At 41.4% G+C, this 14413-nt stretch overlaps 1 protein-coding gene across 3 annotated transcripts in view; it reads right to left on the bottom strand.

Moving 5' to 3' along the window:
• The window catches only part of LOC111870974 (complexin), a 765449-nt gene that overhangs the window by 500914 nt on the left and 250122 nt on the right, over nucleotides 1-14413 (bottom strand). The window lies entirely within an intron of this gene.

Raw genomic sequence — 14413 nt, 5'->3', positions numbered from 1 at the left:
ATCAGTAATCACTGTTCGACGTGTCGGCCACGAATTCGAATATATATCACCACGAGGCTAAACAAGTTGGTTTACACACACACACACACACAAACACACAGTACTTCACGTTTGTTAAGATATGACACGGCTCTTTCCGTATAGCGGCTTGTTATGCTGAGATTGAAACGAAACACTCAAATACTTTGTGTGGGCAAAATACAGATGTCTTAATGTTAAGCATGTGGCACATAAAGTAACCACTGTGTTCCAAACAATTTATTAAGCGCCACAGACAAGTCTGACCATGATTAAGTGATTCCCTCTTACATCTAATGATTGATCAATGTAAAAAAAATGTATTGCGTTTATTTCGATTGTATCTGTAGTGCGTAAATGATTCGTATACTTTTTAGTTCCACCCCCAAAAGGTCACTGCACCCTTCCTGTTTTCAGGTCACTTCCCCATGAATCTAATACCTCCATATCGTCTTTATAAAGAATTTACATTTATTTGAAGTAAAAATACTAACTCCCGGCGTAAGTTCCTGCGCTCACTTCCGCTTATGGGCGGAAATTCAATTTTCATTGGCGGTGCACATGTTAATGGTTAAAACATGGAACTTTGCGCAGATGCCCTCGAAGCGGCCGCATTCCAGAACTGCCAATACGAAAGGCTGGCTGCACAATGGAATGTGGGCTCTGAAATAAGAAGCCCGCACCGCTATCGACAGAAATGCCTTGAATAAAATCCAATATCTTGCTAGCTCGGGATATTACCTACACCACCAGCAGTACACACAGGCATGCAGTTGGGTTCACTAGCTTGTGCTAGGCATTCAGGCACGCGTTATTAAGCCGCGCAGTCCTGTCTTCTGGGACGTGACGTCGTGCAGTTCGGTAGCAATGCTTATCTACCAGACTACACAGAAAACATTAATCTGAACCACATAAATTCAGTAAAGGCCCAGTGTTTCTCAACGATAGCAAATAGTTATATTTACCAGTCTACACGGCGTCAAATCATAGTCACTGCCGTGATGACGTAAAATATATTTTTTTAGAGGCTGGTATACACGACAGGGTAAGGATAGGTAACCGGAGAATCAGGGTTTGATTATCGACGGTGGCGAAGATTTCTTTTTCTTCTGGGTTATTTTACGACTCTGTCAGCAGCTACACTATGCTCTGTCCAGTAGTAGGAAGACAGAGCAATGGGAAAGAATTCGCTAGCGGGTCATCCGTGGCACAATGCAAGTACTATACCGGAATCCGTCTGGAGGAGCTGAGGAAGATCACGAAAATCCTAGTTCAGGATAACTGAAGTCCTGGCCGAAATTCAAACCAAGCAATTTTGAATATGAATGAAGACCATTATGCCTATGTCAACCGGTTCAGTTCGCGACTGAGCCTAGGCCTCCTCTGGGGCTCACCGAGCCTTCTATGCGGTGTGCACACGGGATGTTTCCCAGAGGTAAGTAGCCGCAGCGTGAAGCTCACCACTTACCTCCACCTACAGCCATGGAACTGTACATCCACGCCCACATGTCTTCATGGCTTAATGCTTATTTAGGCACAAGGAAAGTGGTCCCTGTGTTTAATTACGAGGGATTTTTAAAACGCTTATGCACTTTTTATTTTACAACTATATTTTACTGAAGATAACAAAAACATACTACATAATTTTTCAACACATTATTTCCAGCGTCCGTACCATCTTCTTAATGCCATCATAATACAAAGTAATTAAGTACCAAGTTATGAAGACACATTGCGGGCTGGTGGTACAGTAGCTCCACGAGCTCTGACCTCGGCAATAGATGCAGGTAAGTGGTCAGCTTCACGCCCCTACCACTTCAGTCCCGGAGAAAAAGAGCCCTGTGCCCATTTCTGAGAAGGCTCGGTGGATCCCAGTGCTGGTCTTAACGCAGTTGAAATATTTAGCGGCCTCCGTGGTCTAGAGGTAACGTTCCCACCTCATGACTCATAGTACGCGGGTTCAAATACCCGGCGGACGTCGTCGAATTTTTAAGGGCGGAAAAATTCAGGGAACAAGTCCTCCGGGAGGAACTTTAAGCCGTGGGTCCCGTGTCGTAGCTTTACGGCACGTAAAAGAACCTCATATCTCCAAAGGAGATCACTGAGACAAAATTACGGACGTTTCCCGCCCAACAGCAGTCTCTAATACCTCTGGTAGATGGAGGAAGCATTATAGATACCTCTCAGCTAGTAGAGCCGGTCTCGCTGGCTGGGCGGGACTGATGGTAAGCACCAGTACCGGTAGGATATAGAGACTGGTAGAAATCATAGAGGGAAGCATAATGGACCAATACAGGTCTAAGTGCATGGGGAAACCCATCCTCTCCAATAACTAACTAACTAACTAACTAACGCACTGGAACAGTAATAAAAAATTCTGCCCCTGCCAGGAATCGAACCCCAGTCATGCAGCCAGTCGCTATACCGACTGAGCTATGCCGGCTCTGGTTAGGCCTAGGGTCAGCTTTAACTTTCACCTTTAGTAATCCACGTATAAAAATGCTGAATCGTTTCTGAGGTAACACGAGCTACACAAAAATATTACTGGCGTTGGAAACCAGGGCCAACATATGTACTGTACACCTCTCTGTATGTAAGCTGCAGGCCATGATGTATTGCTCCCCTTCTGAAGAGGTGTGCTGGATACAGCCCTCAGAGATGTGTTTGTGGCAGACTTGCAAAGAAAACGTAGACTATATCCGTTACAGATATACAAAGCAAGAAAAGCAGAGTTGCCCGGATGATAAAATATTAAGGGGAGGTTCTTAACGTCGTTAATTCTTGTGTAAAGTTGGTGAGGTTTCGTGTAACAAGACATTTGCATTGAGTGCTTTGAAGCTGTTTTTATGCAAACCGAAAACCGCTGTTTCCAAGAGAAAACACGACTTCACTGTATCTTCTTGTCGAACCTTCTTTGCTCTGCAGATTTGTGGACTGAGCCATCGGGAGGTGATGGGAAGGGAAGGGGGATTTTGCGCTCAAAACATTGCTTTTTGGGAGCGTTGGGGAGGGGACTTCGCCCTTGAACTGGAACATTTCTACTTCAGGTAAACGTGTCTGAGATCTGACGTACCTTGAACAAGCGTTCAAGCGTTGTGACGTACATGGAACCAAGAGAATATTCTATGGGGACTTGTGTAATGGCTTACATCTTTTGGTATGGTGGCATACATGGCCTTAAATTAAAACGTTACACATCTAGACATCGACAATAGAGTGAGATTAGTTAGCTCTATATTCCGGCCGCTCTAATCTCTAGGGCGATGCTCAGGTACACAATAGTTAAGAGGATCGTTGGACTCTGGAACACTTTCGGATTTCATGATTAATTTAAGTAGAGCTCGCTTTGCCTGGTTCGAACCCCGGATGTCGAGATCCATACCCAGTTATTTCATTGACAGGACTCAAAACCGCTCATTACTGTGTCCCTTCCAAGCAAGGATATCAAAAACAATGTCGTTATCATTTTAATATTATGCCCAGTACAATTTGAATTAGGTCTATATTGATAAACGAAGTTAAGAAATGAAAACCAACTACCAGATATTCTCTGTTCTTGATATGACAACCTGGTCCTGGGAAATTCTTGAGTAGCTGCAGAATTGGAAGCTCCTCCAGAAGGGCTCAGGTCCATGAGTAAGGTAGTAAGTAAGTTAGATACTGAAAATGCAATTGTTAGGTATTGAGGAAAATCTACAATATACTTTACTCATTGTAGTCGGACCTCTCTCCAAGATTCGATCCAGGAGCCCCTGGTAACGGGGTAAAACGTCTGATTAACGTACCATAAAGTTCAGTTTGTTCCTGTGTGAAGCCTTATGTTTCCGTTTTACTAAACAACTAATTTAAACTTTTGCTATTGATAATTGTGTTAATTTTTTCTTTGCGTCGTAAAACTGCGTGTTTACGGAGAGGCCTTGGAGCCAATTCAACACCTCACTCAACTGAAACAGGCCTCCTTTCTCAAGGGGAAACTGAGCTAACCCACGGGCATAACCACTTACATTCTTCGAGCTGTGAGGCCTGATCACCTCATCCTCATATAATACTTCAAGGTCATTAATGCCTATTAACTGTAGTTCAAATTTCTAACTGATAGTCATGCAGCTCAACTCAACAATAAATCTTCAGCCTATAGGGAACCAGACAGTTCATGACCATGTCCATAAAAGTCTGCCAAAGGACCTTATCATAATTCATATGAATCCGGTCCATGTACTCACAACCTACTTCCTGATTCACTTTAATATTATACTGTCATCTGTGCCCAGGTCTTCCAATTAGTATCTCATGATTCTGTATTTCAGCATCCCGTTGCAATTGTTCAAATTGGCGTCCATTGTTTATTTTCCGTCAGAATTGCAACACTTTTACATTCTACACTTCAACACTACATGTTTCGGCCGCCAACGGCCGTCTTCAGAAGATGCTAATAGTATCTCATCTTCATGCCCTCTCACTAAACTATTTTGTGCATTTCTCATATTTCTCTTGCGTGTTATGGGACTACAGCTTGTCCATCTCGACATCTTAGATTTGATCGTGTTAGTATATGGAAAGCTCTCACGCTTGAATTCTCTACTTACTAAAACTCCTTTAATCTGTGACGAGCCAAGTGGTGGGTCGGAGATTAAGCCCAAAATTTAGAAACCGAACACATGATAATGTACTGCTTGATCAGAGCTATTGCACAAGTCAGGGAACGGTGATAAGTGAGTAGGACACAATAAGGATAAACCGAAGGAACTCGGAGAAAAGGTTGCTTCAGTGCCACTCCATTGACATGAAGCCACCCGGGACTGAACCCAGGCTTCATACGTGAGAAGCTCAGCGCCTGACCGTCTGAATTAAGTCAAGACTATAATCTGTATTATACATATATAAAGTTTGGAATCCGAAAAACTTCACCAAATGTCGCGATCTCTCTAAATTCTATTCTCGATGGTTATTCGACACAAAATCCTTTGAACTGATTCTGAGGCCGAAAGAAATAAGAGATATAAAAACGAAACTAGAATCTTCTTTGAACATCTCTCGTTCTGGGAGTCGTTTTAAGGCAATACCTCGCGATGGTTCCGTAAAGATCAAATTAGAGTACGACGGTCGACACATCCTATGAGGTATAAAAATCAGGCTTCATTCTATTTCATTTTTCTTTCGAGGCGTCATGCCAATCTAAGATGCCACATCGCTGCTTTCGAAGCTCCAGGCTTCCCGCTTTCTTGCTTTCGGCTGTTTTGTGCCGCTTCCCACATTTTTTAGCGTGTCTTCACTATGTAGCAGCAGGAAATATGAAAAGGCACCTCAGAGACAGGAAGAGGTTGACATGTATGGCCGTCCATCCCTCCTGTGCTGTCTATTTATTTTAAGAGGGTGAGTTGGGCTGACTGTGAAAAGGCTCACGTAAGATTCAAGAAGAAAAAACTTGGAGGATCAATAGATGGAAAGAGAGAGAAAGTTTGTTTAGCCTGCAAATAAAAATTGTCCTTTCGAAGAAATAAAATTTCCGAGAAGCCATATCAGAAAAATCAAGTTAACTGCTTAAGATATAGGTGCATTCAAGAATCGAGGTGTTTGCCAAAGGTGATTACATTACGAAAGTCATATTAAAGGCTGAATTTGCCATCATAATCACCTTTCCAGTGATGACTTCTATTCTGGGATCCATGGATAGAAACAGCAAAGAAAAAGGACAGTCTGGTTAGATGGGGAAGACATTACAAAAGCCCATTTCTAAGGGCCCGAGTAGTTCATGAATACACGTGAGGTTGAAGGGACATTCTGGTGTATGCAGTTTGTTTCAGGCGGAAAGTAAAATTATATAAATAATGGACAATACTACCCTTTTCAAGGCCACCGCTGGTTATTATTCTCATAAGAAGGATATTATTACTAAGTACGTATTATGTCCCAAGACTAGCTTTCTTGTAAACTGTCTACATAACCAAGCATATTCCTAAACTTACAAAGTTCAACCTTGAAGGTGGAGGCACCATGATCCTCCGAAACGTTGGTATCAGCTTGCCAAACTACACGAGGTCACAACTCAAATATAAAAGCCTAACTTTGGCACTAACAATAAATGAAAGTTTATCTCACATAAACTTACTTGATGCTAAAAATACTAATTTGCTTTTCTTCTTATTACATTCAGGGTATAAAGCAGAAATGAGACTGCATCATAAATCTTACCCTTTATTAGCCTCTGCGGTAACGCGGCAAGTCCTGTGCATTTAAATGGATCGGTGGGTTCGTTGTTAACGGAGGAACATAGACGGAAGCAGACACAACAATCGTCTGGCCAAGGACTCAGTCTATGACGAGCCAACTAATTTTTTGACAAGAGAACCAAACGGTTCTACACCACTGACATCAAGCCTAGTCTTTGGGCGAGATTGTCGGATATTTCAGTTGAGCTCACACCACTGCTAAATACTTCCCTAATAGTGGAGCCAGAGTAGACGTCCATTGCTAGGCAAAGGCTCGGTAAACATGTTCCCGCTGCAACGAATACGTAGGCAACGACTGAAGTACACTTGGTCGTCGACTTACGACCTACCGCACTTACGACCACAAAATAAATGAAAAATAAAAGACGATTAAAATGTAAAAGTTCTTAAAAATAAATTATAACGATTATTAAAAGTTTAGAAAGGTTAAAAAATACTGTTAATAAATATATGGCCGACATACGACAAGATCGACTTACGACCTGTCAGTCAGAACTGAAGCCGGTCGTAAGTTGACGACCAAGTGTATTCGTGTGCTGTAAATATGGAAACGGTGTTTTCTGTTGGGCCAACCCCGAGGCTCCATAACGAGGATCCAAGGCCAGCTGAGGGATAATTGAGGCAGTCTTGAGACAGCAGTCGGACATGACTGAGAACTGAGGCAACGAATTACATAGTTGGTTTGCAAGAGTGCGCTGTGAAAAGGAGACTTCCTATGTGCTGCAGTTACAGTGAGGCTGGTATAATTACNTGTACAGTTTTAGTATTTTAACACTTGACATTTGTCAGTATATATGATAAATATATATTTTAGTTATTTTAGTATGTAAAGACAAGGCATGCAATGAATTAGTTTGTCGTGGATTGGATCAGCACCTGAAGATGGCACACTGGTGCCGAAACATGTAGTGAGAGTGAAAAGAGGGGATAAATAAATGTATGCACTAGAAGACGGATATAATAAATCATGGTATAATTACTGTGCCAAAAGCCGTTGCCAGGATACGACTAATGAAGACTGAGAACACTAGTGTGTGTGTAACGGTGAACTGTAAAATATGTAGATCAGCGATAGCGCTGTATCACTTGTAGTCACAAGCTGCGTGTATAAGTGCAGTAAGGCCCTTCTTATAGTAATAAGTGTAACACACGTGACAATACTATACTTCTACTTACCAAGCTATCAAGTCGCTACATCTCAACTTTGGATAAGGTGGGATTTGTGGTGAACAAAGTAGAACTGGACTGCGGTTTCTCCACGAACTTCGTTTCCCGTTTCAATTTTCATTTTAACCAAGTACTCGATGTTAATTGCCGGTCAGGGCAGCCGAGCGGTCTAAGGCATGTACTTTCTTCGCTCGCTTGGAAACCGGGATCGTGGTTTCGAATCCCACTCAGGGTATGGATGTTTAGTTTGTGTGCGTTTTTCTGTGTTTGTGTACAGATAGAGGCCTTGCGACAAGCTGATCACCCGCCCAAGGAGTCCTACCGCATGTGTAAGATCTAGAAAAATCGAAGTGAACGGAGAAGTTCATGGAGGTAGGCCTGGGCCCACTGGGGCTCTAGTGCCAAGGGGAAAAAAAACTCCATGTTAATTATAATCCTGCCTTAAATGGTATGCAGTCTCGATTCTGATAGCGTCTTTAAGTAACCGCCTAAATTTCACGACATTTATCCACAAATATTCTGAAAGAATCCCTCCCTGAAACTTGGCCTACTAGGCCAAAAATATAATTTGGATCTTAAATAAAGTATTAATTTATATTAATCCATAAACGGAACTAGAAATCTTAATTGGACTCGAATGTACTGAGTATGAACATGCACTTGGCACAGACGTCCCTGATGACACACAATCCCCGTCACATCACTGTTAAGTGACGGACGGGGGACACAAGCAAGTAGTGCTAAGTGAACTAAAGCACAGCGCACTGACGCCGCATTACAGGATTGGGCCCACAAATTAAAATATGTGACGTAGAATGGAATATGGAATTTCTCACGTAAAATGTTTCTAACTGGAAACTTGGCTGTGACACGAATTATCCTGAATGCGGTTTTCCGCTTAGTTATCTTCACATTTTCATTATAACATTTTCTTGTTAGCTTACCAAGTCACCACGTTTCAAGTGGTATTTCCATAAAAACTCCGTATGCATTCCTTCTTTGGAGTTAAACCTACTAATTAAAATATTCAAATACAATCAACATAAAACGCTTCTAAAGAGCAACTATGACTTGATTGATTACTAATGTGATAGTATGAAAACAGAAGGACAGACCAATATTAGGAGTCACCCGGTGGCTCTGCATCTAAAATCGAGAACTTCTAATTCATCAAGGCGATTTAGAGACAATAGTTGTCACACAACTTCATACAATGGCCGCTTGACAGCACAAATACGCAATCACGAAACGTTAAGTTCAGAATCCCACAAAGCCGGTGTGTCGCGAGGCAAATGTTATCATAACTGTTAGGCAGTGAACATCTGATTGAGAAACTCCGCTTGCGCTGTATAGCAACAGATCTTATGCGCAGTATCGCCGTCTGCCGTGCGGACTCATCTACAGAAACACGAAACAAAGCGGTGAGACGTATTGGTGAATCTAAGGAAAATAATGTAACAGAGGAATCGAACTCTGGTCATCCACTCCGCAGTGAGCTACTTTGCAGAGTGATATATACGTCTCCCATGTTCGAAATAAATATTAAACTGTGCTTAAGAAATTGTGGGCCATAATCGACAAAATAAGACAATTTTGCAAGTACATTAAAATACTATTTAAACAGGCTTGTAATTATCTGGAAAGAAACGGAGAAAAATGGTGTAAGTACACTTATCGGAAAAAAAAACCCACACTATAAAGGCAGTAAATCTGTCGAAATTCTGGCATCTTTTAAATAGAATTGAATAAGATATCACTCTTAGGAAACCGCCAGTTCTGCAGCTACTGAAGAGCTTCCCAGAATTTCACGGAACCCGAAGGTTCATTACCGTATTCACAGGCTGTTCATTAGTCTATATCCTGACCCAGATTAATCGAGTCCATACCACCCCATCCAGTGTCTTTCAGATCAATTTCAATATTATTCACCCACCTACGTCTTGGCCTTCCTAGTGATCTCTTTCCTTCTGACTTTCCCACCAATATTCTATATGCATTCCTCGTGCTACATGCCCTTCCCATCTCATCCTCTTTGACTTATCATTCTAATTATACTTGGTGAAGTGTACAAGTTGGCCGATCACGGTAGCCGAGCGGTCTAAGGCATGTACTGTCTTCGCTCGCTTGGAAACCGGGATCGTGGCTTCGATTCCCACTCAGGGCATGAATGTTTAGTTTGTGTGTGCGTTTTTTTGTGTTTGTGTACAGGTAGAGGCCTTGCGACGAGCTGATCACCCGCCCAAGGAGTCCTACCGTATGTGTAAGATCTAGAAAAACCGAAGTGAACGGAGAAATTCATGGAGGTAGGCCTAGGCCCACTGGGGCTGTAGTGCCAAGGAAGAAAAGTGTACAAATTATGAAGCTCCTCATTATGCAGCGTTCCATAAGATGCTACAGAATCAAAATTGCATTCACTAAGAAATTATGGGCAGATTACAGGCGCGGAGGGCTGTCATTCAGTCGAGAACGTTTCGTCTTCTGATCTAGCGCTTGGGAACCCGAAACAGTGAAGTATATAGAACTATAACAATGCACGTTGCTTTCTACAAGCTTCCCATCCTCTCAGAAGAAAGTGCGGGCTACTGACGGTGTCTGAGAATATAGTAACAGGAGAAAGGAGAGGATGGAGAAGGGCGATTAACATAAAAACAAACGAAGGGAAAGGGAGGTAACTAAAGAGATATACATGAACTGATACTATGAAACAGCAGAAAGAAAAGTAGGATTCGAGATAATGACCGGATTTTCAAAGACGTGTGCTAAACTGGTAGCAACTTGCGAAGACGCAAACATGATGAAAATACATAAAGGGAATTTCACTTCAGATAGACGGAGGAAAGACACAAAAATTCTCAGTCACAATAGATTTCAGCCACACCAACATTCGAAGTGGCTAACTTCTGATTATAAATTTAGAGCCTGTCCACTACGTACATTTGCTTCGAGAGAAATGAAAAGGCAAAATTTTCTGTCGATACCGAGACAAGTACTGTACACGATTCATGCTTTCTTCCCACTATATTTTGTTATCGAAATACTGACCATAAATATTGATAAGGTCTTACTTTATTCCAGACAAGGCATGTTCAGTTCTTGTGTACTTGAACATGCGCTGTTCTTGGCTACCCCTGGGGGGACATGTCAGATTTGGTTATGTAAGAACAACACTGGAAAGCATAGGGAAACAAGTACGTTAATAGAACAAAACACTTCCTTTGTAATCTCCAGGGTACATAAGGGGCAAATAAAAATGGAGAAACCGTTTTCGATCGAAAAGTTTTTGCTCGTTTTTAAAATGAAAATATTGGAAGGCAACGGAAAACTAAGAACGCAAAGCCTACGTCATCTATTCGAGGAATAGGACACAGCAGCTCCTAGAACATCTATGGTTATACAATAAGAACATCGTAACATTTTCAAGCATAAAGGAGAGACAGGAAATAGGGAGACATGCAACGACGACAACACTACACGTCAGTTTTTAGGACCTGAGCAGTGCTCATTAGTTTAACGGTTTTTTTTTTTTTTTTTGCGTAGCACCGTGTCAGGCGACTACTTTTATAAGCTTTTGCAAACGATTGTTATTGCCAGGCGTCGGCGACAATTTCTATAACTGCCCTTAGTTTCTCTCACACCGAACACTTCACCTCTGCATTGTCTTCTCTCTTAGTCCCACTAGCGTTCACTGTCGCTGCACACCTAGAGTCCTTCTGGTGGTTGGAGGGAGCAATTGGGCGCCATGTAACCGTAAGTTGCATGTGGATCAAGAGGGATTATGGGGTTGCACTGATCGATGTTAACGGCCGAACATGAGAAATCTGACTAAGGGCTTAACGGGCCTTGCTTCCATGTGACAGTGGAAACACCAAGAAACACTGAAACTCCTTCTCAGCCAATAAAACAATAAACTATAATTGTTTACACTTACACCACAACTATTACACACGCATTACTCTAAAGTTCACTAATAGTCACTCTTCTCCAATGTTAAGGGCAATTGTCCTTAATTGGTTACCGGAAGGCGTGGATTTTTGCGTCTAGATCACTCAAAGCTTAGTTGACGACTGCTTAAATGACGTCATTTGAAGTTACCAAGCGTATATTTCAAAATGACGTAAACTCATCTTTGATTGGCTGGCCAACTATGGGGTTGACACAGCTAATCTGTACAGCCAATAGAATTCGTATGTTTAATTTAAATACTTCCAGAACCTTCTAACCCTTCTAACAGTTTCTTAACGCTTCTAGAAGTTCTAGAAGCTTCCTTAAGCTTGACTGGGTAACTGCCACACATACCGTGGGATTCCGTCGGGTCACGTGAGTCTTATCTGAACATTCTGATAAAAATTCTCATAACACTTAGAGCAATAACTGAGCATTTGTTATTCTTACTATATAACAAAGTTAATAGAGAGTCCGTCGAGTGTAACAATTTGTAGGTCACTTTTTATTATTATTTCTGCCTTACATGTTTCGGTTTGACACAACCATCATCAGAGGCACTTGCTATAATTATGGAAACACTGTCGCTGTTTTTGATGTTCACAATTATGTTTGTCGTGTGGACGTTGCTACGATATGTTGACGTGTAAAAGCACAAAACATGCTAAGATAGTTGAGTACACTCTCAAGTTCTCACTTGAAACTCACCGAAACATGTAAGGCAGAAATAATAATAAAAAGTGACCTACAAATTGTTACACTCGACGGACTCTCTATTAACTTTGTGATTGATAGTGTAACGGACCAAAAAGAAACAATTCAAAACTTACTATATAAATTATATTAGGTCGTAGGATATGAATATGGATAAAATTATGTAATTAGTAGCAATATTTATAGATGGCTCTGGGGAGGTAAAGATCTGTTACGATAACATTTTCACGGAATAAACTTCTCGAGCAATTGAACCATTAGAGATCAACATAGAGAAATTGGGATTTTCTGATTAATTGACATCTGCGTTATTTGGAACAGCCAGTTGGGTACCTCCAGCGCAAGCGGCTTAATGGCAAAGGTAAAGTTGTACTTGTACTTAACTAATTAAACAATAAGCCATGAAGAGGTATGGGGGGGGGTGGATGTACAGACCCGTGCTTTCTCGATCTCGCCATTAGTTATGAATCACCAAATTTATTTGTGTGAATGGGAAGCATTAAACTCAACTATTATTATGTAATCAGAAGAGGACTAGGAATACAAAACCAAAGTGCACGCAAGAACATCTACATCGCTTCATCAGCGATCGCCACCGTAGAAATAGCAAAAGGTACCAAGTAATCTTCATAATAAAGCACAGCAGACTGTTGGCGGTTCCCGTGTAAGGGGCTGATTATTACGGCCCATCCCTCATATATTAATTAAATTTTCATAATATCTCCGGGTGTTTTCTATTACATCCGTGATATGTAACAGAAAAGTTACATCTACTCGTACATGGCTGCTTTCCACGTCAATATCGCCGTGCAGAGCAGCCGCAACTTTAAAAGATGAGCAACAACTGAAATTGTGAAATTAAAGTGTACTCATGTATATAAATTTGTGGGGAAAAGATTCAAACCTCACTTTCACACATTCCCTTTTTTACGCGACTAGCTCCGGTATACAGCATACCGGTAAAGGTACAGAGCAAATATCACAAGTTTGGGCACCCTGTATTGTGTCTGCGGTAAGAAAGAAGAAACTGACAAGAAAGTTATATTAGATAAGTTCCCCGAGTTATAAAATGCATCATATCAACGGCTTTGGACGCCGCGCCATAGCTCAAGCGNCCATCCCCCACTAAGCGAATCTATATAAAAATAATAATAATAATAATAATAATAAAAAGGCGATTCGATTAAATATTTCGTGAGATTTGGGTTGTGAAGGCAGTGAGCACTGAGATTACAGTTTTCCTGGACTGAGACAAGTTAGCTCAAGCGGTAACGCATGTGACTTTGGCACGAGGGGGCTAAGGGGCAACGGGACGGTTTTCTGACTCCCACTTTGCGTAGATTCCCTCATTTTTTCCCATCATATGCCGGGATAATACGTCAAATTAACGCGTAACCGCCCCTTTCACAGACTTTCCAATTCGTTACTATGCTACAATCATTCGACATTATAGCCCAAGCTACAGATAAACGGTAAAGTTGTCCCTGTGCTCAACTAATTAAGCACTACGCCATGAAGGCGTATGGGGGAGTGGCTGTATAGATCCACGTTTTCTTGACCTCGACACTAGATGGAGTTTTCAGACAGTGTGGTTAAATATACAACAAATAACTAAATGTCTTACCACATTTTATGTTCTCATGAAGGTTTTAATATTACGGTCTCTTGGGACATGACGCCGTGTAGGAACCAGCCCCCCATATAGATTCTAATTCTACCCTGAAGATGGAAGCAATATGTTCATTTGGCACGCTGATACTTATCTATCAAACTACACAGTGTCACATACGAGAATATTGTAATTTTAAGGTTTTAATACTTATTTTTATTCCGTCAGTTTCGAAAAAGAAATTTTTTATAGATCTGCATCCAGCAACATTTTCTGAAGAAGACCGTAAACACAGATTACCTTTCGTTAAGTGGACACGTAGCTACTGAAGAGGCACAGGCTGGTAAGGCAACGAGGTGACAGTAACGCACAGAATTGGAGTCACGGCCAAAGAAGCGAAAGCTCTGTGCGCATGTCCCGGGGTGTGGCGTGTTTTGATAAGCAAATTGACGGGGATCAAGATTCCTATCAACAGACAAATGTGTCTCGGCTGCTCTCCCAGCAGTGACAAATGCCCACTGAATTGCAAACACAGATTCAGACAAGAAGTGAAAAATTGTTCTACCAAAACTACGCGTAGCTGGAACGACACGTGCGAAATATGTTTACAAACATGGACAAGTAATAATAATAATAATAATAATAATAATAATAATAATAATAATAGTAGATACAAAATATTGGGAAATTGTCCCTGTGCTCAATTCATTAAGCAGTATGCCGAGAGGGCATA

This window comes from Cryptotermes secundus, unplaced genomic scaffold (genome assembly GCF_002891405.2).
Source record: "Cryptotermes secundus unplaced genomic scaffold, Csec_1.0 scaffold1044, whole genome shotgun sequence".
Lineage (NCBI taxonomy): Eukaryota > Metazoa > Arthropoda > Insecta > Blattodea > Kalotermitidae > Cryptotermes > Cryptotermes secundus.
This window is presented reverse-complemented; position numbering and strand designations above follow the sequence as displayed.